The sequence below is a fragment of the Kogia breviceps genome, chromosome 8 (assembly GCF_026419965.1).
Source record: "Kogia breviceps isolate mKogBre1 chromosome 8, mKogBre1 haplotype 1, whole genome shotgun sequence".
Classification (NCBI taxonomy): Eukaryota; Metazoa; Chordata; class Mammalia; order Artiodactyla; family Physeteridae; genus Kogia; species Kogia breviceps.
This window is the reverse complement of record NC_081317.1, coordinates 24,374,994-24,399,597: the sequence shown is the minus strand read 5'-3', so window position 1 is coordinate 24,399,597 and position 24,604 is coordinate 24,374,994. Positions and strand designations below refer to the sequence as shown.

The following is a 24,604-nucleotide window of genomic DNA, read 5'->3' as shown; positions in this document are numbered from 1 at the left end:
TAACTGGAAGTGTCTGAACGTAGCCATCTGTCTGACAGGGCCTTGGTGCTCCAGCCAGGTGTCAGGCCTGAGCCTCTGAGGAGGGAGAGTCAAGTTCAGGACATTGGTCCACCAGAGACCTCCCGGCCGCATGTAATATCAATTGGCGAGAGTTCTCCCAGAGATCTCCGTCTCAATGTTAAGACCCAGCTCCACTCAACAACCAGTAAGCTCCAGTGCTAGACACACCATGCCAAACTACTAGCAACACAGGAACACAACCTCACCCATTACCAGAGGGGCTGCCTAAAATCATAGTAAGTTCACAAACACCGCAAAACACACAAACAGACACAGTCCAGCCCACCAGAAAGACAAGATGCAGCCTCATCCACCAGAATAGGCATCAGTCCCCTCCACCAGGAAGCCTACACAAACAACTGAACCAACCTTACCCACTGGGGGCAGACACCAAAAACAATGGGAACTATGAACCTGCAACCTGCAAAAAGGAGACCCCAAATACAGTAAGTTAAGCAAAATGAGAAGACAGAGAAACACACAGCAGATGAAGGAGCATGGTAAAAACCCACCAGACCAAACAAATGAAGAGGAAATAGGCAGTCTACCTGAAAAAGAATTCAGAATAATGATAGTAAAGATGATCCAAAATCTTGGAAATAGAATGGAGAAAATAAAAGAGACGTTTAACAAGGACCTAGAAGAACTAAAGAGCAAACAATGATGAACAACACAATAAATGAAATTTAAAATTCTCTAGAAGGAATCAATAGCAGAATAACTGAGGCAGTAGAACAGACAAGTGACCTGGAAGATAAAATAATGGAAATAAATACCACAGAGCAGAATAAAGAAAAAAGAATAAAAAGAACTGAGGACAGTCTCAGAGACCTCTGGGACAACATTAAACACACCAACATCCGAATCCTAGGGGTCCCATAAGAAAAGAAAAAGAAAGGGACTGAGAAACTAATTGAAGAGATTATAGTTGAAAACTTCCCTAACATGGGAAAGGAAATAGTAAACCAAGTCCAGGAAGCACAGAGAGTCCGATACAGGATAAATCCAAGGAGAAACATGCCAAGACACATATTAATCAAACTATCAAAAATTAAACACAAAAAAAATATTAAAAGCAGCAAGGGAAAAGCAATAAATAACACACAAGGGAATCCCCATAAGGTTAACAGCTGATCTTTCAGCAGAAACTCTGCAAGCCAGAAGGGAGTGGCAGGACATATATACTTAAAGTGATGAAAGGGAAAAACCTACAACCAAGATCACTCTTCCCAGCAAGGATTTCATTCAGACTCGACAAGCAAAAGCTAAGAGAATTCAGCAACACCAAACCAGCTTTACAGCAAATGCTAAAGGACCTTCTCCAGGCAGGAAAAACAAGAGAAGGAAAAGACCTACAATAACAAACCAAAAACAATTAAGAAAATGGTAATAGGAACATGCATATCAATAATTACCTAAAATGTAAATGGATTCAATGTTCCAACCAAAAGACACAGACTGGCTGAATGGATACAAAAAGAAGACCCGTATATATGCTGTCTACAACAGACCCACTTCAGACGTAGGGACACATACAAATTGAAAGTGAGGGGATGGAAAAAGATATTCCATGCAAATAGAAATGAAAAGAAACCTGGAATAACAATTCTCATATCAGACAAAATAGACTTTAAAATAAAGACTATTACAAGAGACAAAGAAGGACACTACATAATGATCAAAGGATCAATACAAGAAGAAGATATAACAATTGTAAATATTTATGCACCCAACATAGGAGCATCTCAACACATAAGGCAAATGCTAACAGCCATAAAAGGGGAAACTGACTGTAACACAATAATAGTAGGGGACGTTAACAGTGCACTTTCACTAATGGACAGATCATCCAAAATGAAAATAAATAAGGAAACACAAGCTTTAAATGATACATTAAACAAGATGGACTTAAGTGATATTTATAGAACATTCCATCCCAAAACAACAAAATACACTTTCTTCTCAAGTGCTCATGGAACATTCTCCAGGATAGATCATAACTTGGGTCACAAATCAAGCCTTGGTAAATTTAAGAAAATCGAAATCATATCAACTATCTCTTCCAACCAGAATGCTATGAGACTAGATATCAATTACAGGAAAAAAAAATCTGTTAAAAATACAAACACATGGAGGCTAAACAACACTCTACTAAATAACCAAGAGATCACTGAAGAAATCAAAGAGGAAATTTAAAAAATACCTAGAAACACAAGACAATGAAAACATGATGAGGAAAAACCTATGGGATGCAGCAAAAGCAGTTCTAAGAAGGAAGTCTATAGCAATACAATCCTACCTCAAGAAAAAATAAAAAGTTCAATTAAACAACCTAACCTTACACATAAAGCAATTAGAGAAAGAAAAATAAAAAAAAAAAAACAAAGTTAGCAGAAGGAAAGAAATCATAATGATCAGATCAGAAATAAATGAAAAAGAAATTAAGGAAATGATAGCAAAGATCAATAAAACTAAAAGCTGGTTCTTTGAGAAGATAAACAAAATTGATAAACCATGAGCCAGACGCATCCAAGAAAAGAAGGGAGAAGACTCAAATCAGTAGAATTAGAAATGAAAAAGGAGAAGTAACAACTGACACTGCAGAAATACAAAGGATCATGAGAGACTACTACAAGCAACTATATGCCAATAAAATGGACAACCTGGAAGAAATGGACAAATTCTTAAAAAAGCACAACCTTCTGAGACTGAACCAGGAAGAAACAGAAAATATAAACTGACTAATCACAAGCACTGAAATTAAAAAAACTGTGATTTAAAATCTTCCAACAAACAAAAGCCCAGGACCAGATGGCTTCACAGGAAAATTCTATTAAACATATAGAGAACAGCTAACACCTATCCTTCTCAAACTCTTCCAAAATATAGCAGAGGGAGGAAAACTCCCAAACTCATTCTATGAGACCACCATCACCCTGATACCAAAACCAGAAAAGATGTCACACGAGAAAGTAAGCTATAGGCCAATATCACTGATGAACATAGATGCAAAAATCCTCAACAAAATACTAGCAAACAGAATCCAACAGCACATGAAAAGGCTCATATACCATGATCAAGTATGGTTTATACCAGGAATGCAAGGATTCTTCAATATATGCAAATCAATCAATGTGATAAACAATATTAACAGATTGAAGGAGAAAAACCATATGATCATCTCAACAGATGCAGAAAGTTTTCGACAAATTTCAACACCCATTTATGATAAAAATCCTCCAGAAAGTAGGCATAGAAGGAACTTACCTCAACATAATAAAGGCTATATATGACAAATCAACAGCCAACATCATTCTCCATAGTGAAAAAATGAAACCATTTCCTCTAAGATCAGGAACAAGACAAGGTTGTCCACTCTCACCACTATTATTCAATGTAGTTTTGGAAGCTTTAGCCACAGCAATCAGAGAAGAAAAGAAATAAAAGGAATACAAATCGGAAAAGAAGAACTAAAATTGTCACTGTTTGCAGATGACATGATACTATACATAGAGAATCCTAAAGACACTATCAGAAAACTACTAGAGCTAATCAATGAATTTGGTAAACTAGCAGGATACAAAATTAATGCACAGAAATCTCTTGTATTCCTATAAACTAATGATGAAAAATCTGAAAGAGAAATTAAGGAAACACTCCCATTTACCATAGCAACAAAAAGAATAAAATACCTAGGAATAAACCTACCTAAGGAGACAAAAGACCTGTATGCAGAAACCTATAAGACACCAATGAAAGAAATTCAAGATGATACAAACAGATGGAGAGATGTACCATGTTCTTGGATTGGAAGAATCAACATTGTGAAAATGACACTACTACCCAAAGCAATCTACAGATTCAGTGCAATCCCCATCAAACTACCAATGGCATTTTTCACAAAACTAGAACAAAAAATTGCACAATATGTATGGAAACACAAAAGACCCAGAATAGCCAAAGCAATCTTGAGAAAGAAAAACGGAGCTGGAGGAATCAGGCTCCCTGTCTTCAGACTATACTACAAAGCTACAGTAATCAAGACAGTATGGTACTAGCACAAAAACAGAAATATAGATTAAAGGAACAGGATAGAAAGCCCAGAGATATACCCACACACATATGGTCACCTTATCTTTGATAAAGATGGCAAGAATATACAATGGAGAAAAGACAGCCTCTTCAATAAGTGGTTCTGGGAAAACTGGACAGGTACATGTAAAAGAATGAAATTAGAACACTCCCTAACAGCATGCACAAAAATAAACTCAAAATGGATTAAAAACCTAAATGTAAGACCAGACACTATATAACTCTTAGAGGAAAACAGGCAGAACACTGTTTGACATAAATCACAGCAAGATCCTTTTTGACCCACCTCTTAGAGAAATGGAAATAAAAACAAAAATAAACAAATGGGACCTAATGAAACTTAAAAGCTTTTGCACAGCAAAGGAAACCATATACAAAACAAAAAGATAACCCTCAGAATGGGAGAAAATATTTAAAGCAACTGACAAAGGATTAATCTCCAAAATATACAAGCAGCTCATGCAGCTCAATATCAAAAAAACAAACAGCCCAATCCAAAAATGGGCAGAAGACCTAAATAGACATTTCTCTAAAGAAGATATACAGATTGCCAACAAACACATGAAAGGATGCTCAACATCACTAATCACTAGAGAAATGCAAATTGAAACCACAATGAGGTATCACCTCACACCAGTCAGAATGGCCATCATCCAAAAATCTACAAAGAATAAATGCTGGAGACGGTGTGGAGAAAAGGGAACCCTCTTGCACTGTTGGTGGGGATGTAAATTGATAAAGCCACTATAGAAAACAGTATGGAGGTTCCTTAAAAAACTAAAAATAGAACTACCATACAACCCAGCAATCCCACTACTGGCCATATACCCTGAGACAATCATAATTCAAAAAGAGTCATGTACCACAATGTTCATTGCAGCAGTATTTACAATAGTCAGGACATGGAAGCAACCTAAGTGTCCACTGACAGATGAATGGATAAAGAGGATGTGGCACATATATACAATGGAATATTACTCAGCCATAAAAAGAAACGAAATTGAGTTATTTGTAGTGAGGTGGATGGACCTAGAGTCTGTCATACAGAGTGAAGTACGTCAGAAAGAGAAAAACAAATACCATATGCTAACACATATATATGGAATCTTTAAAAAAAATGGTTCTGAAGAATCTAGGGGCAGGACAGGAATAAAGACGCAGACATAGGAAACGGACTTGAGGACACAGCGAGGGGGAAGGGCAAGCTGGGACGAAGTGAGAGAATGGCATGGACATATATACACTACCAAATGTAAAATAGATAGCTAATGGAAAGCAGCCACATAGCACAGGGAGATCAGCTCGGTGCTTTGTGTCCACCTAGAGGGGTGGGATAGCGAGGATGGGAGGGAGACTCAAGAGGGACGGGATGTGGGTATATATGTATACATATAGCTGATTCACTTTGTTATACAGCAGAAACTAATACAATTTGTAAAGCAATTATACTCCAATAAAGATGTTAAAAGAAAATCCCATATATATATATATATATATATATATATATATATATATATATATATATATATATATTCTGCTATACCAAAACTTCATGGTAACTATAAACCAAAAATCTATAATAGATATACACACAAAAAAGAAAAAGGAATCCAAACATAACAGTAAAGATAGTCATCAAATCACAAGAGAAGAGAACAAAAGAAGAAAGGGCAACAACAGACCTACGAAAACAAATCCAAAACAATTAACAAAATGTCAATAAGAACATAAATATCAATAATTACCTTAAATGTAAATGAACTAAATGCTCCCGCCAAAAGACACAGACTGGCTGAATGGATATATAAACAAGAGCTGTATATCTGCTGCCTACAAGAGGCTCACTTCAGATCTATAGACACATACAGACTGAAAGTAAGGGAATGGAAAAAAGGTATTCCACGCAAATGGAAATCAAAAGAAAGCTGGAGTAGGAATACTCGTATCCAACAAAGTAGACTTTAAAATAAAGACTGTTACAAGAGACAAAGAAGGACAGTATATAATGATCAAGGGATCAATCCAAGAAGAAGGTATAAAAATTATAAATATATGTGCACCCAACATAGGAGCACCTCAATATATAAGGCAAATATTAAAAGACATAAAAGGAAAAATCGACAGTAACATAGTAATAGCAGGGGACTTTAACACCCCACTTACATCAATGGACAGATCATCCAGGCAGAAAATCAATAAGGAAACACAGCCTTAAATAACACATTAAACCAAATGGACTAAATTGATATTTATAGAGCATTCCATCTGAAAGCAGTAGAATACACATTCTTTTCAAGGGCACATGGATCATTCCTTGGTTTGTTTTTTAAGTGTTTGTTTGTTTGTTTATTTATACATTCTTCTCTATATCCACAGTAGATCTGTCTCCTGAAATACTTCCAAGTGAACTAAAATTAAATGTGTGCTTTCATATTTCCTGTGGAAAACAACTGGAGAAGTCTTTGGAAATAGCCCAAATTTCACCAATTCCCTAAAAGCCTTCCCAAGAATCAAAGAAACTGCTGGGAAAAATAAACACAAACAAACAATTTTTTTTTAAGCGGCAAATAGTTTAATTCTAACCACTCACTCAGATTCCATGGGCCTCTTCTCTAAATGGGCTAATCCTAACACAAATACCAATAACCACAACACCTAAAACAAAGACCCAAGATAGTTCATTCCTAAGGGAGTGGAGACAACAGTTTGCTTGCATCTGTATTTACTCTAACACTAGCAGCTAGATAAGAGAGCAGGCACCACACTCATGGTGGTTTTATGCATTTCTACTTGAAGAACTATAACATTATGTCACCTATAGTTTTCAGGCAAATGCAATAGCTGTGGCAAATGCCTCCACCCCACCTTTCTCAATGGACATTTTCCTGCAAATAAGGTGAAAATCACATTGAACTGTGTTTTAAACACGTGAGAGGGGGCTTCCCTGGTGGCGCAGTGGTTGCGAGTCCACCTGCTGATGCAGGGGACACGGGTTCGTGCCCCGGTCCAGGAAGATCCCACGTGCCGCGGAGCGGCTGGGCCCGTGAGCCATGGCCGCTGAGCCTGCGTGTCCGGAGCCTGTGCTCCGCAACGGGAGAGGCCACAACAGTGAGAGGCCCGCGTACCACAAAACAAAAAAAGAAAAAAAACAAACAAACATAAACACGTGAGAGGAACTTGATAAGACAGGACAAATGCTTTAGAAAGTAAGAATGGGGCAAGCACAGATTCAAGGGAACCACTTCCCAGGAAGTTACAGCTTAATCTCCAGAATTTGGGCAGTGGTTGGGAGCCCCCTTCAGATGCAAAACGACCTCAGTGAAGAAATGTCCAGAGAAGAAAGGCGGTTGCTGCCTACACAGAGGTTTCTGCCAGGTTCTAAATTCAATGCCTAGAAGTAACACAAATGTGTGAATTGGGCCAGGTTAAAGGGAAAAAGGAGTAGAAAGAGGTGTGGAAAATGTACCCTTTTTACAGGTGTTTAAAAATATGTATTTTTTAAAGTACCTGTGAATGAAAAATTTGCCTGTCATAACAGTAGACAAAGGATGTTGCAGCCATCAAGCCACTACAGCCACTGCCCCTAATGGTGAGCCCCGAGGTAACTCAGGATGGAGACAAACGGGGCTGCCCACTGTCAGGCGCTCAGCCACTGCAGCCACCCTCAACGGTGCACCCAACGGTTAGAGAACTCTGGATGGGAAAGAACTGGATACTGGCCCTAAAGAGCTAAGGTGCATATCAAAGGAATGGTTTCAATGAGCCCGGACTGTTGCATCTTCCCATACATAGAAAAGCGCTAAATTCATTAACTTAAGATATCTGGTTTTCTTCAATTAATGGTAATCTTTTGATTATCTGGTATTTGTTGCAAAACTCCCTATATAGCCTGGCTCCTCCCTTACCTCTTCAGAACAGTCCCTCAGAGCTATCTGAGAGGCTGTCTTCCAGGCTTGAAGTCCTCAGAAAGACCACCAAATAAAACACACTTTCTCATCTTTTAGGTTGTGTGGTTTTTTTTTTTCAGTTGACATACACTATGCAGAAACTGCTAGTTTTCAACCCCATATCCAAACTCTCTTCCTTAGCAATAGAACCCAATTTTTATTAAGGGCAAAAATGGCCCACTTAGGCTGGAAGACTACTTCCCAGCCTTCCTTGCAACTAAGTATGGTCATCTAACTATATTCTGGGAAATAAGACTTACTGGCAGAGAAGAAGAAAGAGGTGGCTGATGGGAGAACCAAAAGTATCTGCCCCCTTCACTAGCTTCAAGGAACCTACACACAGTGAGAGATGGGTGCATAACACAAGTCATGGTGTGTGTTATATTCTATTGTGTACAAAAGGCTATAGGGATACAAAGTGGGAATTATTCATTCTAATGTTGAAGGTGTTTTCCTTATGTTACATAAGCAAATGGATTTCAGAGCAATGCCTAGTGACCAGCTGTGTGACTTTCAGCAAATACACCACCTCTCTGAGCCTGGGTTTTCTCATATTTTAATGGAAAAACGAATCCCACCTCACAGAACTACTGTGGGGATTCAGTGCGGTAAACTGTTTAAAGCAAACAGCAGGGAGCCAATCATATGGTAAATAATCCAAATCTGGCATCCCCCTTTCCAGCTGTTTCTTAGAGAACTAAAGCCCATGGTGCAGAGTCAAAGAGACTGATGCTGAGAAGGACAGGGTCTGATAAACTGTTTAAGTGCTTTCACTCCCAGAACAATTTGATAAACCATTCACTTGCACAGGGATCTTAGTTTCTGCCCTCTGACTGAAACCAGATCTTATTTGGAAAACTGGGAATTTCTTAACCATGAATAGAATGCTCATTTATTAATATGATGTTGCTCATGCCCACTGAGATACTGGAGATGCTCCCTCCCCACCACCATGCCAACCACACCCAGTGGGGAGCTAGGAAGAAGGGCATTCAAGAGCTTTTTAGTCTGTTTTTACGTGTTTTTCTGTTTTAAGTGTCCCACACACTTTATTTCCTTGGTTTATGAGGCACACTTGGCCAGGAAAATCACCCATGGCCTCCAGGAAACTGGATGATAAGGGAATAAAAACAAATTGTTCAGCATGGAGTAAGGTGTCTTTATCTGTAGTTCTCCTCCTCCACCTCCAAATTATAGGCATGCTCTCCTAGAAAAAAAAATACACAGGGCCTTCCTCCAGGACTGCCCAGTATGGGATTCAAGAATCCAGCAGGGACCAATCAGGCCTCAAGTGAACAGTAACCCATTTTTATACATAACACTGTAACCATCCTAAACCAACTTTCAACTGCCAATTTCATGCTCTTATATATCAGATCAAAAACATCATCATGGGGACCATCCTGGTGGTACAGTGGTTAAGAATCTGCCTTCCAATGCAGGGGATACAAGTTCGATCCCTGGTCTGGGAAGATCCCACATGCCATGGAGCAACTAAGCCCGTGCACCACAACTACTGAGCCAGTGTGCCACAACTACTGAAGCCTGCATGCCTAGAGCCCATGCTCCGCAAGAGAAGCCACCATAACGAGAAGCCTGTGCACCGTAACGAAGAGTAGCCCCCACTTACCACCACGAGATAAAGCCCAGGCGCAGCAACTAGGACCCAACACAGCCAAATAAATAAATAAAATTAAATAAATAAATTTTTTTAAAATCATCATGGCACCACCTAGACAGTGCAAAAAATGAAAATATTAATACTATTGACAAGAAGTGTGGGATTTATAAATTTAATATATTTATATTAAATATTTAAATTAAATTTATAAATTTAATATATTTGAGAAAAACAAAGGCACTTATTAGGCGTGTTAAAAGTGGCAAATTTTTAGTCTTAGTGGTATGTTTAGCTAGTTAACTGTATTTCCAACTGTGAATACAACTACAAAATTAAAGACATATATGAAATGTTAGGAAGATAACATCAGAGATTGTGGCTAAATGACAAGGTATTATGAGACTATAATATATTTCAGCTGTTGGATTTATAGTCCTCACCTTATAAAAGATATGTCTATTTGGAGGTGTGCTAAACTTTCACACAAGCTTTAAGGAATGTCTGTGTGGATTACCCACAATCCAGCTTCTTCCATAGCCATGTCCAATCGTGTCCTACACAGTGGGATTTAGCCAAGGCAGCACAGACCCAGGTGGAGTCTCACCAGCAAGTGCCAAAACCAAGCATGTGTGGAGTCAAACAGAATCATCCCGGAAGTCAGGTCAAAATGGGGCCCAAGTCCACAAGCCCAGGAAGCCTTGAGGGTGGGAAGAAGAGTTAGGAGGTCACTCCTGCCAGACTGGCTGCTGGGACTGAGAACAGAGGGAGGATGCCTCCTCACAAAATATCTGAACAAACCTCCATGAGCAACCACAAGAGTCTCCACTAATTTAAAGAAGCAGAAATAAGTCAGTGCCTAGTAAACAGAATAGGTTGCTCCAGAAATTCCTTATTTGAAAAAATTGATAAATTTGAACTACGATTTACACTGCTCTGATCTAGAAATCCCTAGTTAGGAAAACAGAAATTTTTTTCATGGCTAATTCTAGAACAGTGTTGTCCAAGAGAAATATCATGCAAGCCACATTTGTCATTTTTAATTTTCTAGCCACAGTTAAATCTAAATGAAATTTTTTTTTTTTTTTTTTTTTTTTTTTTTTTTTTTTTTTTGCGGTACGCGGGCCTCTCACTGTTGTGGCCTCTCCCATTGTGGAGCGCTGTTTCCGGATGCGCAGGCTCAGTGGCCATGGCTCACGGGCCCAGCCGCTCTGCGGCACGTGGGATCTTCCCGGACAGGGGCACGAACCCGTGTCCCCTGCATCGGCAGGCAGACTCTCAACCACTGTGCCACCAGGGAAGCCCTGAAATTAATTTTATTAATAAATTTCCCTTAACCTAATATATCTGAAGTATTATCATTTCAAAATGTAATCAATACAAAAATTATTAGTGACATATCTTATATTACATTTGTCATAAAGTCTTCAAAATCCAGTGTACTTTTTACACTTACAGCACATCTGAATATGAATGCTAAATTTTCACTGCAAATACTTATCTGTATTTAGATCATAAAATTTATAGCTTAAAAAACTGATTCACATACACAAATTGTTTCTAATATACTTAAAAGTTTCCCAGTAGCTGAATTGAGTATTCATTCCTAGCACTGCAGGAAAAAAAAATAAAAATAAATGGCCTTACTTTCCAAGAAAAGCACAGGGGCAACAAATGCATGACCTCTACCTCATGCTTTTACCTTCCAGATCTTATGTAAGTGCAAGTGATTGGTGGAATCTAAATTACATCTAGAACTTGAGCTGCAAGGCAGGCTGGGGAAATTTTAGTCTTCTCGATATAGGAAGACCCTAAAAAAGAGGTTGGAATATATATCGAGGCCAATGCACCATGTCCCCATGACGTTCACTGCAACAGCATTTACAACAGCAATCACTAAACAGAAAACAGACTAAATGCACAAAAGTAAAGTGCTAGTAAAATAAAGCGTACTCTATCTAGGTAATGAAATAACATGGTCATTTTTGGTTTTGTTTTAAATTTTATTTTTTTTAATTATTTGGTTCTGCCAGGTCTTAGTTGCGGCAGGCAGGCTCCTTAGTTGTGGCATGCATGTGGGATCTAGTTCCCTGACCAGGGATCGAACCCAGGTCCCCTGCATTGGGAGCGCAGAGGCTTAACCACTGCACCACGAAGGAAGTCCCACATGGTCATTTTTGAAGGACATTTTATCAATGGAGTGAAAAATCTTACAATATGTCACTTACCAAAATAAAATCTGAACAAAAAGCAGCACATTCAATCTGATCCCACTTTTAGGGACAACTAGGGAAATTTAAATATGGCCTATGTATTATTTTTGCAGGTATGATAATGGTACTGTGATTATGTCAGAGAATATCTTTGTTCTTAAGAAATGAATGCTTTAGTGTTGTGAATTTTTTAAAATTACTTTCAAATAATTCAGAATAAAAGCAGAGAGAGAGGTCTTCCCTGGTGGCGCAGTGGTTGAGAATCCGCCTGCCGATGCAGGGGACATGGGTTCGTGCCCTGGTCCGGGAGGATCCCATATGCCACGGAGCGGCTGGGACCATGAGCCATGGCTGCTGAGCCTGCGCGACCGGAGCCTGCGCTCAGCAATGGGAGAGGCCGCAGCAGTTGAGAGGCCCACGTACCGCAAAAAAAAAAAAAAAAAAAAAAAAGCCGAGAGAGAATGTTAACTAGGAAATGATAAATGATGGAAATCTAGGAAAACTTTTCTGCTAGTTAAAAATTTTTCAAAATAAGAATTGGGGGAGAAAAATGCTGGGGAACAGTGGCTAGTTTTATTTATTTGCAAGGCTGTTCTGAGTTCAGGCTGTTTCCTTTGCCAGCACCACATCCTTAAAAATGTGTGCTCTCAGAATGCATGTATACAATGCTGTCATCTCCAGTAACCCAATATGGCTTTAGGCTGCTATTTCTTTCTTTTCCCATTCTTTTAATGTGTTTTGAGAAACTACAACTGTTTCAGAGAACATCTATATCTCTCTTTCTCTCTCCCTCTCCCTCCCTCCCTCCCTCCCTCTCACTTTCGCTCTTGCTCTCTCTCTCTCGCGCTCTCTCTCTCTCTCTCTCTCTCTCTCTCTCTCTCTCTCTCTCTCTCTCTCTCTCACACACACACACACACACACACACACATGCACACACGAAATAATTAAATCTGTGATGTCAAATGCATGGCACATATGCCACCAGAACCCCTGCCAACCAATGACAGTCATCACTAATTGATCAAGGTACTCTTTCCTGCCAAACCTCATTATACTTCAGAATCCTGCAAACACAGCTCTCCAGGTAACTTTGATTAATGCATGGGAGCTGGCATATGAGATTAAACCTTTGCCACACGTTTATTAAATAATCTGCTTTAGCAAAACCTTAAAAAACTATGATTGTCATGAGTGTCTTTGAGGTGGCTATGAAAACAAGAGCTCAAAACCTGGAGCCAAAGACCTGAAATCAAATCCACCCTCTGCCGCTTACTCCTTGAACCTTGGGAAAGTCTCTTAAAGTTCTTTGGCGCTCAGTTTCCCCATCTGTAATGAAACCTTCCTCACAGGGGTATAAGGTAGTTGAAATGAAATAATGAACACTTTGTAAATGCCAAAGACATTTACATATGAATAGTGGCATCACGAAAAATGGAAAATTTACTATTGGAAAAGCCATTGCTACAGTATTGATTATAATTCAGAATACAGGATGAGTTATAGGGCCTAAAGGGTTATTTTTTTTTTAAGTCCAGAAACAGGGCAAATTCTGAGTGCTCCTTCTCAGTATCCTTTTCTGGTTCTTCATTTCTAACTTATGAAAGGGCTCAGTCGTCAGATATTTTTGCCGTTCACACCATAGGTGACTTCCTCTAATCTCATGGCTTTTAAGCACAATTCATATGCTGCTGACTCTCAAATTTTTAAAGTGTAACAAGATGTTTAAAAGGGAGTTTAGGGGCTTCCCTGGTGGCGCAGTGGTTGAGGATACGCCTGCCGATGCAGGGGACACGGGTTCGTGCCCCGGTCCAGGAAGATCCCACATGCCGTGGAGTGGCTGGGCCCGTGAGCCATGGCCGCTGAGCCTCTGCGTCCGGAGCCTGTGCTCCGCAATGGGAGAGGCCACAACAGAGAGAGGCCCGCGTACCACAAAAAAAAAAAAAAAAAAAAAAAAAAGGGGGGGGGGGAGTTTAGACCACAGCCTCAACACAACAGATATCAAATAGTAAAGTAAGGGGCTGATGCAAATCAATATTTTCAAAGTGGTTATCTAAGAACAGTTTAACTTGGACCCTCACTGTAAGCAATGTGATAAAATGGTCCGGTTACCAGAGATTGAAGGGAGGGAGAATTTGTAAAAGGTTTTCTTTGAAGAAAGCTGTGCTGTGAATAGCTCCTCTCCCTGGAGAATGGAAAGGACGGGGGAAGGCCCCCTCAGCTCAGACCTAGTGATAGGGGATGACTCAGAGAGCTGATATGCGTTCCCTGGAGTTTGAAGAAAGGGAGTGGGGAGAGCTGCTTAATTAACTGGAGTCTGACCCCCCACCACCATTGGGGAATCTAAAGGTGAGAGGTTGCTAAAACAGTGGGTGACAGCAGAGAAGAGATTACCTTGGGGATAGCCAAGGCACAGGGTGTATATTACCTTGGGGATAGTCAAGGCACAGGGTATATATTTCCTGTGGACCGGAAGCCAGCCACACAGGAGAGTCAGCAAGAGCCTTATCATCCTAGCTCAAGTGTTCTGCTTGGTGGGGTGATGGGACTGTAAATGAGAAAGTCTGTGTGGAATGAGCTGCGGGAAAACCCACGGCAGCTGGAGGAATAGGATGCATCACCCACACCAGTGGAGTTGCCAAAAGAGGAGCTACAGCAGTGGAGCCTCCACAGAATCTACAAAAGAACCAAGGAAGACACAGCCTTAAATATTAGCCAGCCTCAGAGAAAGTAAAATCATGTTAAGACAGTCCCAGACCAGTAAGAACTTTCTGATCTCTTTCCCCTCTACCCTCCTAGTGGAGTGTTGACACCAACTCTGGAGCAGCTGAAACCATAGCTAATGAGATGATAAGCAAGAAAGGGAAAAAAGCCAGCCATAACTTCTTCCCCACTGGGGGTAACTGACCTGCTAAGGTAGCGGAAGTTGGAACCAGAGGAAACATGACCTTTTAATGAAGATGTAAGTATTAAGTAACAAACAGAACTGGACATTCTTGTTGCTGAATCAAGTGTCTGGTTTCCTACTTAAAGAGAACCATGGGACTTAGAGTGACCAGAAAAATCATGGTGCCTGCCAGAGTTTTCACCCAATGGCAGGGAAAACTACTCCTCCACTGAATAAATGTTAAAGGGACATTAGGAAACAAAATTAAAATTGCATTCCAATTGAGTCCCAGAGCTGTGCTTCTTCGCAATACTTGTTATAGTGGTATATTATGCATCTCAGAATTATCATATCCAAATATAAAGTCTTGATTTGTACTCCATCTCCCAGACCCATTCTTCCTACAGTCTTTCCATCTCGTTAAAAAAGAACTCCATCATTCCTCTTGATCAGGCCAAAATCCTTGAAGTTATCCTTGAATCCTTTCTTCCTTTAACATCCTAGATCCAAACTATCAGCAAATCCTACAAGATCTCCTTTGAGAAGTTATTATGAATCCAACCACTTTTTACCACCACCTGACCTAAATCACAATTGTGTCTCCCTTTCCTGTTTATTCTCATCTCCCTACATTCCACTCTCAACACAGCAGCCCAAACTGACCCTTGCAAATCATGTAAGATCTGCTCAAAAGCCTTCAAAGCCTTCATTTTTAACTTGGAATAAAAGCCAGTGTTCTTAGAATGCCTACATGATCTAGCCCTTAATCTTTTTCAAACCTCATCTCCTACCACCCCCTCATTGCTTGCCACGATCTGGCCACACCGGGATCCTTGCTTTTCCTCAAACTTGCTAAGCACTCCTCCAACTCAAGACTTTTACACTTACTGTTCTTTCTGCCGGAAATTCTCTTCCCCTTGTAGATTTCTGCTCAAATATCACCTTATCAGAAAAGCCTCTCCTGACTGCCTAATTTAAATAGCAACTCCATCTTCCCCTTCTCCCCCACTCCCTTCTCTCCTACTCCTGATCTCCCTATCCTCCTCCTTTCCTATAGTTATGCCCATGTCTCTTAGAGCCACCTGAAATGCTATGCATTTATTTGCTTGTTTATTGTCTGCCTTCCTCTACCAGCATGTCAGCAACCCAAGACTAGGACTTAGCCTGGTCCATGGTTGTGATCACTCAATATTTTTTGAGTAAATGAATAATTTATATTGAAGTACTTATAAGAGATCCTAAGCTACAATAATTTTATATTTAAAAAACTCTTCCATGGTCCCTTATGTTATATGGAAAAAAATTCTGAAAATGGAGGAGAGCTGGGTCCCCTCAGCCTCCTCCTGACTCCTTTCAGGCCTACCCTCCCCCGATCCCATCTCTCAACAGGAACACATCCCTGGTTCTCACACTAGAAGACTTTCCAGGAAGTCGAGGGGTGGGGGAGCCCATAGGGTCTCTCCTTGGCAACCATGGTTGCACAGCAAGACTTCACTCTGACACATGCTGGTACCAGGGCCAGATCCAGGGCGATCCAGGCCTCTGTTCTGACCGCCAGACAAGAATGTCTGTCTCTGTTAATTTGACTTAACCTCTGTTTAATTACTAACCTGGCAGTTTCTGCTCTCCGCTGAGCTGCTTGTCAAGTATATGGCACTTTTGATAATTTAAGGGTTAGAATTTAGTCTATTTTTGTAAATGAAAATCAGCCTGGAGCCAGAGTTTCCCTTTTATTCAGCAAGACGAAACAGACAGCATATGAAAGGCAGGCACACTATAATTTTGTCTTTTCTGATACATTAAAAGCAGGCCTTTGCACACTGGCTGCTTCCTGTCATCTGGAAACCTCTACTGGGCCTGTAAATATGAAGTCTAGTGCTTTCAGATGATTAGTTTCTTTTTTTCTTTCTGTGTCCAGCTTGGTTGGAAAAATTACATAGCAAGGTCAGGAGACCACAATGGGAGGCAGCCTGGGGGGGTGCCCAGAGAGCCTGGGGACTAGGAGCTGGAGCCTAGGTTTCAGGTATGGCTCCACAGCCTCTGGGCTCAATAACTTGAATGCTTATCTAAGATAATTTTAGGTGGATTGATGAATTCTGTAACACTTGTTTATTCAAACCGACATCTATTTGGCATATCACAGATATCAGGGACAGGAGTTACACAAGTGAGAAGATATGATCCCTTTCCCCAGGGAGCATTCAGTCTAATGAATAGATAAATTAGGAAAAGAGACAATCTCAGTCTTGTTATAATCAAGGTGTGCAGAAAGCAACCTGGGAGCCTGGGGATAAAAGCGAGTCAGTGTACCTGAAGGATGAGTAGGTATTTACCAGGATTCAGGATGTGGGCTCAGGACAGAGAGGATAGCCCATGCAAAGGCCTGAGATAGCCTGTGCTGAACAGAACAAGGAAAATTGGGCTTCCCTGGTGGTGCAGTAGTTAAGAATCCTCCTGCCAATGCAGGGGACATGGGTTCGAGCCCTGGTCCGGGAAGATCCCACATGCCGTGGAGCAACAAAGCCCATGTGCCACAACTACTGAGCCTGCACTCTAGACCCCACAAGCCACAACTAGTAAGCCTGCGCTCTAGACCCCGCGAGCCACAACTACTGAAGCCCACATGCCTAGAGCCCGTGCTCCGCAACAGGAGAAGCCACCGCAGAGAAGCCCGCACACCAGAACGAAGAGCAGCCCCTGCTCGAAGCAACTAGAGAAAGCCCACATGTAGCAATGAAGACCCAATGCAGCCATAAATAAATAAATAAATAAAATTTATAAAAAAGAAAAAGGAAAGTTCACTGTAGGCTATGTGTGAGGGGAGAGCAAAGCTGAGGAGGGTGTGGAGGCAGGGGGATAAGAGGAAAAGTGAAGAAAGTGAGGTTTGACCCATTAGATTACAGACCAGTGGTGAGGTTACAGAAAAACTTGAGGTCGTGTGGTAAAATGGGCATGATAGAAGTAATAGTTAACAATTATTGGGCACTTATTACCATGTTCTGAGTACTTTCCACTTAAATCTACAGCGTTCAGAGATTCTAAGTTACTTGCCCAAGATGATTCAGCTGAGAAGAGGTGAAGATGGGAATTTAAAGGCAATCTGAAGACTCCAGAGCCTAACCCTTAACCATCACACTACCTTGCCAGAAGTTTGCAACTATTAAATGAGCTAATGGATATGAAAGTACACTGCAGACTGTAAAGTGCTGCCCAAATGTAGCACTGGTGTTTATTTATATTTTTATAAATTTATTTATTTATGGCTACACTGGGTCTTCTTTGCTGCACGCAGGCTTTCTCTAGCTACAGCAAGCAGGGGCTACTCTTCATTGCGGTGCACAGGCTTCTCACTGCGGTGGCTTCTCTTGTTGCGGAGCACGGGCTCTCGGTGCATGGGCTTCAGTAGTTGTGGCACGTGGGCTCAGCAGTTGTGGCTCACGGCTCTAGAGTGCAGGCTCAGTAGTTGTGGCGCACGGGCTTAGTTGCTCCACGGCATGTGGGATCTTCCTGGACCAGGGCTCGAACCCATGTCCCCTGCACTGGCAGGTGGATTCTTAACCACTGAGCCACCAGGGAAGTCCCTACACTGGTGTTTATTAGTTTTGTTACAAGGATCCCCAAAATAGGAGGCCTTTCTTCATTGATATTTGACAGTGTAACACTGAGCATTCTCTCCCAGGCTCAGAATAGCAAGCAAGAAAGGCTGTGAGAGACAGAGATCACTCCGGATGAAAGGAAAGGACGTCTAGGCTTTCATGAGTCACACTGGGGGGATGGAAGAATGATAAAAATCAAATGAAGCAGCCCTTCTGAAAGCTTAGCCTTTGCTGGCACCTACTGGTACCCATGACAGATGTGCCAGCTTCATGGAGAATTATCCCCTGGAGGATAAATGCCCCAGGGCAGTTGTACATGTGAAGGGGATGGTGTTGGGAGGAGGGGAAGAGTTGCAGCTGGTCTAAAAGGCTGGGAGACCTGAGAGACTGCTGTGCATCTGTGGAAAAAAAACTTCAGCCTGGAATTCGCTAATCATAACCATTACTTAGCACCACCTACGGGCATGCACTGCACTGCACTGAGGATCTCACACACCTTCTCCAAAAACAGCAGAAGCCCCAACCCCACCAGCTCAGCAAAATGTAATTCTCTTTGTTTCAGAGATACAGATAGCTCTAGGAGATTACTTGATTGGACCAGGGTCGCATAACTAACTTGTAACTAGCAATTCTAATTTATGATCAAAGTTGAATTTAATTCATACTCTTTTTTTACAGCACCAGGATGCTTCCAAAAGACATACATTCAAAGCTTAATTCTCCCAATTATTATGTCTGTGATCCTGGCTCTCTCAGTTCACTACTGGGAGTTTTGTGCTGACTGATTAAAGAGTTGATTTTCCTGCCTCATTCCAGAAGAGGTTTACATCTTAAATCCTATCTGCGATATGGGGAGAAACCCCCTCCCAGTGTGTTTGTAGAGATTCTGAAAAAGGGATTCGGCCTGGAACACAAATAACAATGTAACTACCTTTAAAACCTGAAGACTTGGGCTTCCCTGGTGGTGCAGTGGTTGAGAATACGCCTGCTGATGCAGGGGACATGGGTTCGTGCATGCCGCGGAGAGGCTGGGCCCGTGAGCCATGGCCGCTGAGCCTGCACGTCCAGAGCCTGTGCTCCACAACGGGAGAGGCCACAACAGTGACAGGCCCGCGTACCGAAAAAAAAAAAAAAAAAAAAAAAAAAAAAAAAAAAAAAAACTGAAGACCTGCTACCTCATAAAATATATCTTTTAATTTCATGGCTCCAAATAGAAATGAGAATTCTAAGTTGCCCCCTGAAATGTTTCCAAACTTATCGATATAGAAACCACTGTCCTAGGTCACTTGTCAGTTAACATTCACATCCTGAAAAATTCTCTTCACCCTATGTGTCCAAACAAAGATCCAGAAAACTCACTGTCTAGAGCTCAGTTGAAATTTAAAGGAAACAAAGATACTAGATAGATCGAACCATGTGAAATTACCAAAGGGGTTCGACATAATTAATGCAGGTCTTCAAAAAGACAGTACCATTATCACTGCAGAATGATTGGGCAAGCCCATCCTGGGCCAAATGTCATCAGGCAGGCATAAGAATCATCTGGGTGACTGTTTAATATGCAGATTCTGGACCCACCCACAGATCCAGTACTGGAGTTGGGGCAGGGAAGTTCAGGAATCTGGCTTTTTAAAAGGCATCCCAAGTATCCCAAGACAGAAAGACTACTCTAAGGGACTTCCCCTCAAGCATTTCCAAACCTGAAGAATATTCTGCCCCCAATAACTCTAAAGACAGCATCTCAAGATGCTGCACTTCTCAAAGGGCATCCTTAGTCAGCTTAAGGGCAGGTCAGTTTCAGGACCTCTACTGTAAAAGTAGGCAAGCACCTGGTGACAGTTTGAAATCCACCCTCCACAACTTTCCAACTATGAGAAGTCTTTTGAGTGCCCAGCTTTTTTGTTTTAATGACCCACCCCTCCTTTCGTGGTTTTATTTTATTTTGTTTTGTTGCCTGAAATTAATGATTATTGCAAGGGAATCTAGACCACTTTTTGAATAGCTGCATTTGAGTAATGTACCCCTCGCTCTACCCTCCAGGACAGAATTACTGCGGCTCCACTAGTTGGTTTAGCGACTATTTATGCCCATCTTCCACATCGCAGACCCAAACCAAAGCCTCATTATTTCTACCATGTTTGTTTTGCTGCAGAATGGTAACATTTACATGGACATGGGTTTTTTCTCTATCTTATAATTTGGATTGTTTAGTTTTCCTTTTTGGACTTCTTTGATACTGCTGAAGAAATACGTCCACAAAAATCTGGAGAAAGGAAGAGAGTGGGCTGCAGGGGGCAGAGTAGGTAGAAGTGTTGTTTGCTTCTCTGTCTCCTCGGCCGCCCACCACCACTCCCCCCCAGCTGGACTAAGCTATCTCCTTCCTATTTCCGCTTTTCTGCCTCTTACAGCTGGGCTGAAATATGTCAGCAGTATCACTGACTTGACTATGAAACCTTGAGCAGGTCTTTTTCCCTCTCCAGGCCTTGCTTCCCATGTGAACAGTGAAGGTATACAACCAAACAATCTCTAAATTTAGTAACTTTCATAAGCCCACTGGACTGTCGCTCATTCCTCTGTGACAGCCATGTGACTTGGGGCAACTTATTTAACCCATCTGATAGACCACCAAAATGAGTCACACCCTTCTCTTTTCTAACTCTGATGAATAAAAAAAGTTGCTTCTTTATACCCAAGGCATGAAAATAGTAACCAATCCATGTTCACTCAGAAGTCCCTGAGTTCTAAACACGAGACCATTACTGTACTAAATTCTCCAAAGGGTTTCCAAGGCTTTAAATCCTCTATGACATCCCCGACACACCCGTCACTCCCATTACCACCCCCACTAGCCCCAGTGCAACCTTAAAACCTTCTAGGGTTAATTTCTGCCTCTCCTCTCCCCTTTATGTCTTGCTGGAGGGTTCTGTTAGAAATGTCATTCCACTCCTAGGTATGTACTCTAGAAAAGCATTTTCAAATGTCCACAATAAGGCATACAGAAGGATATTCACTGGGGCCTTATTTACCATAATGAATAATCAGAAAAAAAATGTCCATCAACTAAAAAAATAATAATAAAACTCTGAGAAATCCATTTAATCGAATAGTGTGCAGCACTTCAAAAGAATGAGGCAGATCCAAAAATACTAATATGGGTAGACTGACAAGACATATTGTTGAGTAAAAGAAGCATGCTACAGAATGGTATGCATAGTATATCTCTTATGCAAAAAAAATAAACTGTACATATTCTAAGTATATATATATATATATATATATATATATATATATATATATATACCTATACATACACACACACACACACGTATAAATACATAGCAGAGGTCTGGAAGGATGTGTAACAAACTGGTGACATTGTTTACCTCCAAGGAAGGGATGGTCAAGGGGATTTTATGTGAAATATTTTAATATTTTTACTCAAAGGATATAATCATAAATTACTTAAGAAATTTAAATTAATTTGAAATAATACAGCCCCTAAGTATATAACAATAGCACAAAAAATGGGGGGAAGGAAAAGTTCTTACTCTATACATGAACTGGTATAATATAATTTGAAGATGACTATTCAAAAATGTGATAAAGATGAATATTAAATAACATAAAGATAAATTTTTATTAGAAAAAAAGAGGTTTAACAAATAAGAGTGAAGAGAAAACAGAATAATAAAAAAATAATCCACAAGCAGGTTAGCAAAGAGAAGGGAAAGGAGGAAAGAACAGATGGAACAAATAGAAAATGACTAGCCAGATGGTAGATTTAAATGTAACCATATCAATAGTAAAAATGTAAGTAATCTACACACCCCAATTAGAAGGTAGAGACTGTCAGATTGGATAAAAATGCAAGACAACACATTGTGCTGTCTACAGGAAACTCATCTTCAATATAAAGATATAAATAAGTAAAAGGTTAAAATGATGCAAAAAGACAGACCATGCAAACACTAATCAGAAAGCTGAGTGCCCTTATAAATACTAAACAAAGTAGACTTCAGAACAGGAATATTACCAGAGATAAAGAGAGTCATTACATAATGATAAAGGGGACAATTCAACAACAAGATATCAGAATCCTAAATGTATATACACCTAAGATTGGAGCTTCAAAATGGCATGAAGCAAAAAACTGCTAGAACTCAGAAGAGAAACAGACAATTCCATGATTAGTCAGACACATCAACGACCCTCTTAGTAATAGAAGAAGCCGAAAGAAATTAGTAAGGACATAGAAGACCTGAACAACACTATAAACCAACTTGACCTAATTGATATTTATAGAGAACTCTAGTCAAGAAACAGCAGAATACGCATTCTTTTCAAGTACAGCTGACCACTGAAAAACACGGGTTTGAACTGCGCAGATCCACTCATATGCAGATTTTTTTTACAAAAGTTAATACTAGAGTACTATGCAATCCCTGATTGGTTGAATCCATGGATGTGGAACCCTGGATACAGAAGAACCGTGGATACAAGGGGCTGGCTATAAATTAGTCATATGTAAATATGAAATAGTCACCAAGAATATACGGGGTCATAAGTCAAATCTCGACAAAGTTTAAAAAACTGAAATTGTACAAAGTATGTTCTCAGTACTTTGAATTAATGCTTTGAATTCACAATATAATTAAATTAGAAATCAAGAATAGAAAGATATTTGGAAAATGTCCCACACTTCTAAATCACTCAAAGTCAAATGATAAATTATAAAAACTTGAATTGAAACTGAAAACACATGAAAAGTTGTGGGATATAGATAAATCAGTGTTCACAGGGAAATTCAAAGCATTCAAAATTTATAGTGTTAGTATCCCAGTAAACATGGTAAACATTCCTAAGACCCACTAGACTTTCTATAAGAAGTATGACTAGCACAACCCCACAAAATGACACGGTACAAGAAGGGCAAGGATTCTGGCCTGTCCTGGGAAAGCAGTGCTACCACAGGAAGTAGAATGGCTATGGTGAGCAAGCTAAGCAGATTTTCCAGCAAAGGCTAAAACTACAAAGAAAATTGTGCTAAGGCTTGAATGTTTAAGTCCTATTATACATCTAAAAGAATGCCAGCTCTTAATAGATGCATGCATTATGAACTGGGAAGAGACAACAAGAGAAAAGGCCAAATCATCCTGTTCTGGGCTTCACCTTTTGTTTTATTATAAAGGAAATAAAATCTTGAGGTTATGTTAACTTCAAAAAAATGTTTATATTAAGAAGAGAAGAATGGTCTCAAATCAATGCTCTAATGAGCATTCACCTTAAGAAACTAGAAAAAGAAAGGCAATATAAAGTCAGAGCAAACAGAAGGACATAAAAATATGAGCAGAAATCTATGAAATAAAACCAGAAAAACAAAGAAAGAAAATCAATGAAACCAAAAGCTATTTCTTTGAAAAAAAAAAAGACAACTGATAAATCTCTACTCAGACTGATCAAGAAAGTGAAGGCACAAATTACCAAGAATGAAAGAGGAGAAATCACCAGATCTACTAACATTAGAAGAATAAGAAAATATTATGAACTATGCCAGTAAATTCACCAACTTGGATGAAATGGACAAATTCCCTGAAAAAAAACACAGCCCTGACTTACTGTAGTAGACTGTGAGAACTCTAGTGTTTATCTGCCTAAGGAACTCCAGGTAGAGAAATCAAAATGAGTAAGGAGAAAAAAGAACCCTCCTACATTGTCAGGAATGTAAACTGGTGCAGGCACTATGGAAAACAGTATGGAGGTTCCTTAAAAAAACTAAAAATAGAGTTACCATGTGATCCAGCAATCCCACTCCTGGGCATATATCCAGAGAAAACTCTAACTGGAAATGACACATGCACCCCAATTTTCATAGCAGCACTATTTACAATAGCCAAGACCTGGAAGCAGCCTAAATGTCCACTGACAGATGAATGAATAAAGAAGATGTGGGGAGGGGAGGGGTGTATGTAAAAATAAAAATACACACACACACACACACACATATATATATATATATATATATATATATATAATGGAATATTACTCAGCCATAAAAAAAATGAAATAATGCCACTTGCAGCAACATGGATGGACTTAGATATTATCATACTAAGTGAAGTCAGAGGAAGACAAATATTATATGATCTCACTTATATGTGGAATAAAAAAATGATACAAATGAACTTCCAAAACAG

General features: G+C 40.1%; 1 protein-coding gene and 1 pseudogene across 1 annotated transcript in view; one reads left to right on the top strand and one right to left on the bottom strand.

Moving 5' to 3' along the window:
- Positions 1-24,604, bottom strand: part of LOC131761437 (elongator complex protein 1-like) — a 447,559-nt gene that overhangs the window by 263,934 nt on the left and 159,021 nt on the right. The gene's annotated exons all lie outside the window — the stretch shown is intronic.
- Positions 23,256-23,596, top strand: LOC131761543 (large ribosomal subunit protein eL42-like; annotated as a pseudogene).